The following is a 6,093-nucleotide window of genomic DNA, read 5'->3' as shown; positions in this document are numbered from 1 at the left end:
TACTGATGCACGAAAAAAGAACGTATCTGATGGATCAACGAAAATAAATGGACTTGATCCTAGCTTTGACCAAAGTGGAGAAGAGCAACCTGAGGTGACACAGGTCTATGACAGAACAGCTCTAACAGAACTCATTCATGACAGGGCTTTATACACAGAAGATGTTAGAGGTATTTGAATTACTTGTTCCTTAAGCTCGATCTCAATATTTTTTCTAGAGGTTTTTCTAGAGCTTATTGCGTTACTTATTAAAGTGGGTTTTCTCATCCACAATCATGGTGTTATACAAGAAAGTCCAGTATGACTATAAGTAGTTATAATGACCAATCATGGTGTTATACAAGGAGGTCCAGTATGACTATAAGTAGTTATAATGACTAATCATGGTGTTATACAAGGAGGTAAAGTATGACTATAAGTAGTTATAATGACCAATCATGGTGTTATACAAGGAGGTCCAGTGGGTTTTCTCATCCACCTTATATTGGGCAGTAGAATAAAATAGTTAGGTTTGGATTATAATTATGTTTACTACATGCTATAACTGATTACGTATTTTATGTTTACGTTATAAATATCCTTATTGAATGATTTCATCAATTTTGGTGAAGGTCATCAACCGGACTTTGGAAGATACTTCATTGGCGAGTCAAGTCAAGACAGTAATATGGGATGATATGAATTTAATCAGAAATATAAAAAAGATGATATTGTGGAAACTTTACTCTAAAACACATCAGTAAGCCATGTCGATTTTACGTCATGTTGTACTTAATCAGTGATAATGAAACATGACACTTTTTAATTACCCAATGTGGGTCTCGATATCTGTGTCAGTGCAACACGCAATGGTCTACAAGCTGAGATAGGCAAGCTTAATGAACATATATGTATATGTTGGTACTAAATTGGTCATGAATGTACTATAAAGAAAGTAAAATATCCATGAAGTACAAACCAAAGATAAAGTGACTATTCAGAACACCTTATTAACGTATGAGTTCAGCTGTAGACAACAACAAAGTGTATGCCTCTGAAACCGCCATTTGCACACTTTCGGTATCCTAGATGTTGTTCATTGTATATATGTTGTAGTAGAGAATAATTTTGTAGAAATATATGGCTCAATATTATTTTTAGGTTACTATATGTAGTGTATGTGAATCTACTATGTATTTAGTCTAGTTAGCAATCACCTGTTGTTTTATACTCGATATGAAATCCAAAAGGAATTTCCAAATCAACTTAAATAACATTCAATATTAGATTATTTACAGTTTACCTAGTTAAACGAATCTCGCTTACGTGCGAATACGTCGTATAAATGTTATCATTCATATAAAAAATAAAAGGAACTATTTACGTGTCAACAATATTATACCTGTCTGTAACATTAGGATCTAGGATAACACTTGTTTTTATATTCTTTTTTTAGTTTAAGTTACGTTTTTGGTAAGGATGATAGCCTCAACAGGTTTAAACTTTTTCTGAAAGTTAATCCAGCGCAGTATGTTCTCGTCTAACCTAATCTCTGGCAATCTCTACCTTTGCTGAGAATTTGACTTCAAATCAATCGAAAGGGTTTCTCGATAGTACAAGCTCTTCATAAAAATCTCTAATAACGAATTATTTTGGAGAATTCTCAAGTAGCCAGTTAATATGTTCTCAGGTGGAACAGTTATAAGGAGAAATACAACAAGAACAATGCGTACAAGGAATAGTTTTTAGGTCAGGTGTTGTTGTAACGTATGTTTGTAATTAAAAAGTGTGGATGTAGTGGGCTTGGAGTTATTATGTAATGAGATAAATTAATATCTTAACCTGTTAGTAGCACATGTATTTTGCTGTATGCTGGCTAGGCTAAGAGCATTTTAAAGCATTTTCTAGGACAGTGATAATATCGTTTTTCCTTTGAACATTAGGACTAACAGTGGTTATTTTTTCTTGATTTTTACATATACATGTGTATTTTGTGTACAAGCGATATGGTATCATTTTAATTATATGTATGTGATAATCAAAAAAACAACTTAATAAATTTTACGGAAGATTAAGATTGAACTGATAGTTTTAATATCATATATGTCTCAAGCAGAGTTTGAATTTTTCAGATGGTATACCTTTGTCTGGGCATACCGATCCTTGGACAGATGACATTATCAATATACGTGAGTTCTCAGCTAATATGGAATTAACTATATGTATATTGAATTACATAAATAACATTAAAATTAACATCAAAAACATGTTCTGCAATTTGTGTGTCAGAAACATACATGTGTGAGGCAGAAATGTCAACATTAACGATACCTGGTATTCAGTTTCTATATAATAGATATTAAAGATATCATCAAACCACATTTAAAGAGGGAGGGGCTAATGAGTCAAAACCGTTTAATGAACATTAAAGATATAGCCGGTAGAGGTTACAATGTACATAAAATGAAATGAAATACATCTCCGAAATAATGAAAACAATCATATCTGCAATAACAATGCACGTGTCTGTTATATAATGTAAATAACCTTTTATTTATATTGGGATTTTTTTTGTAATTAAATAGCATTTTCATTCATTACAGGGGACCATCCAAGGCTTGAAAATATATAGTAGAAGATGCTTCCGCATACTGTTTTGCCTGGTGATACACGACGGGATTCAACAAACAGCCTATCAGATAAAATTCAAATAGAATTAAGAGAAAATGTATTCAACGTGTCCATCGTATATACCAACCGAAACAGCAAAAAGATGTTAACAGAATCATAATGAAATGTTAGGCGCAATAAAACAAGGGCAAAATATAGACGAAAAAACATATTTCATCAGAGACACATAAAAAGTAATGATAATAAGACCAGGTGTTCCAGAAGATTGAAATTAGAAACTACCATCGGCGGTCACTTGCCATTAACATACAACGCAACCAACAGGGACAGTTTTGAACAAAGTTGTATGAAAAGGAAATTTCGATTTTCCTGTTGTGGAATTTTCCATTTCTTTACAGTAAAATCCTGCTCCCCAATTTTTCAGGCTTTCATATCGCAGTTGATTTTATAATTAAACGGCTGTTTCCAGTATAACGATTTACGAGAATGACGTGGACATCTGACGGATTGATTTACAACACGAACTTTGAGAACAAATCTTGTATTGGGCATCAAGATGTTTTTGGATTGATAGACAATTTGAGCTATGAATTGTAATCGACAGCTTACAAATGCGTTATTATAATTTAAGTGATTTTCATGAAGATTGATGAAGCTGTAATACGTACATATATATCAATTTTATAATGTACGTCTAATGCAGCATGAAGTGATTTTTTATCTGATTGATAATTTCTGAGATTCCATCGGAAAAAAAAACAATAAAACGAAATATCTGAAAAATGATTATGTCAAGGATTTTAGGCTATTCATTAAAGCAGAACGTTAAGCAGACGCAAAAAGACACACTTTTACAGGGTGATATGACTGCCCGTATTTACAGTGAAACTTGTAATAAAATGACTCAGAGACATCCGGCAGTCTTACTACCAAACGTTACTGGTACATCAATATTTTGTAGACGTTTTACCTTCATAGACGTTGAGTAGCATATCTGTGAATTATCGCATTATTCGTTTTTATGTATTTTCATTTGTATGATTTCTGTTCTTTTTTTTAACTATTCGTTATCATATGTGTCTATGCTTTATATAAACAGTTTTATCACAAAGATTATGCCTTATCCTTAAGTATTCATAGCCTATTCTTTGTATCGAGGATGTTCTTTCTCTTTTGATTCTAATCAATTTAAACATTCTATAATTTTTCTATCATTACATAAAAGTAAATCTCCGACATCATTCGATACCATAGCTTTATTCATTGGTAACTTTTGTGTTTACTTTTCGAAGTTAACCAATAAATAATTTAGTATGTATCTTGCAACGATAGGTAAAAAAGTAGCCGATCAGTCGGTGGTGTATTCAATAGGAAACCATACAAACTGGCGATTAACATACATGCAGACAACGCGATCTGGGATTTATATTTCGTCGAGTCTATTCTGCACATGTCCCCGTGTGGTCAGATCTACTAAATTAGGTATGATGTACGCGGATCAATTGCTGTATAGTCGCTACAGTCATAAACATAAAAAGGTAGAATTACTTAAATTAATAAGCATTATTTGTTTCATTTAATTGTACAGTTGTATTATCTTTTTGTATATGTTAGAGCATTAATAAATCATTAAGGACATTTCCCTACATAGTGTTTTTGTCATTTTTTCAGGTAGTGTATATTTCAGATATGAAAAGGATAATATCATCAGATATCTATTATGTAACAATCAATGTTTAAGTTGTAAAATTATGTTTCAGAACAGTATTTCATTTTAATTCAAATTGTGTGAAGCACACTGGCATATATTTCTGTGAAATTTTGTTTAATGACATCATTACATTTAAAATGTACATTTTCCATCATAACTAATAATTCTTATGTAGACATCATATATGTGGCAGTCAAAAAAGTATATGTGTCCAAAAAGATTATTTAATCCTATAGTGTCCATCTTCGTTAGTCAATAATATAGTGACCTAATGTTTTCCGTGTTTGATATGTTTAGCCTAATTTTAGTATCAAAGTAAAAAAAAAAAGATTAATCATTATCTAAATTAAGCAAGAATTCGTCATATACGGTTTACAACAACAGTCTTTCCGGGTTATATTTCAATCAGTTTCGTGAGGGATTGCGGCTGTATATTATTTGTTTTATTATATATAACGTTAGTGCGATTGGTAACACATAAGTACATTTTGACAAGTTACAGTTTTGGAAGTTAAATAGGAATTCCCGAAATTGGATGTTTTACTTCCCGTTTAGTCCTTACATACTTACACCAATTATCTAATAAGAATTACATCAATTTATTTCATTTACTCATTATTTCAATCATTGCTTTCCATGTATCTTAACGATTACGAAATGTGATAACGTTTGACATGTTTTTTCTATTTCTTGGAAACTGTTATCAGATGATGACTCAATGAGCACTGAAGCTATAAATAAATGCAAACATATATATAATATACATATACCTTGTTTGATCAGTATACAGGCGTGTTAAATCTCCTAAACAGTGTGACGGCAAGGACAATGGCAATACTGTGACTTGATGTAAGTATACAGTAAGCATCCTTGTTGTGTTTGCTGGTATTGTATCAACAATTGAAAATGAAAGAAAACTTCTGACTTGACTTAGTGTAAACACCCGTATTTGCGGTTTTAACAACATGTCATTACATGTCAGGCATGACGATAAATAGAATTATTCACAAGTCATTGAAAGAAAACCAAATGAAATATAGAACATTATTTCGGGGGAAAGTTTTAAAATTGTTTGTAGTGGTATCATACAATAAAATTACAACTGAATATCTAACTGGTTATTCGGGTTTTGAGGCTTTGCTCAGAGGAGTGGCCTGACCGTCTATTCGGGAGTGTCTACATAGGAAACGAAACAAGGTTATTTAAGTATAAAGATATCCTATATAAGATCTATCATCATCGGCTCAGTAATATTTCCAAATTTTATATACAATTATACCGTCAATTCAATGTATGTGTGACACAATCCCTCGTTTGGCCTTTATGTCCTGGTAACACATCTTTATGAATTCGCTTTGTTCAAAGGAGTGGCCGGGTTGTCTATTCGGTAATGTCTACATATGAAACTTAACAAAGTTAATTTGATAGAAATTATATCTTTATATAGAATAGATGTATCAGCATAGGTTCTGTAATATTTTCAAATTTTATAGACAAATATACCGTCAATTCAATGTATGTGATATAATTCCTCGATTGGCCTTTGTGTCCAGGAAATACATTCTTTATATTCAATGTCTAGCAATGTTACCTTTTTTCCATACTTGAGCAACAAAAAAGTAAAACTGTCTATTGTACATTGTATGTATACACATGATAATGATAATCCGTCCACAATATAATTTAGTAAATCATACTTACCTTCATTTCCGTTGAAACCGTTGTATTTTAAAAACTGACTCAATATTCAGAACCATGATAGACTATTCAGT

General features: G+C 31.7%; 1 long non-coding RNA gene across 1 annotated transcript; it reads left to right on the top strand.

The window, feature by feature from the left end:
* LOC132563045 (uncharacterized) lies at positions 1 to 2,671 on the top strand. The gene is made up of 3 exons (XR_009554785.1): positions 1 to 170; positions 2,112 to 2,168; positions 2,583 to 2,671. It is a non-coding gene; the product is annotated as an uncharacterized LOC132563045 (long non-coding RNA).
* The last annotated feature ends 3,422 nt before the right edge of the window (positions 2,672 to 6,093 follow it).

The sequence above is a fragment of the Ylistrum balloti genome, unplaced genomic scaffold (genome assembly GCF_031769215.1).
Source record: "Ylistrum balloti isolate Yb309-2 unplaced genomic scaffold, AGI_CSIRO_Ybal_v1 Utg371568, whole genome shotgun sequence".
NCBI lineage: Eukaryota > Metazoa > Mollusca > Bivalvia > Pectinida > Pectinidae > Ylistrum > Ylistrum balloti.
The sequence above is the reverse complement of the archived record's forward strand: the minus strand, read 5'-3'. Positions and strand labels throughout refer to the sequence as shown.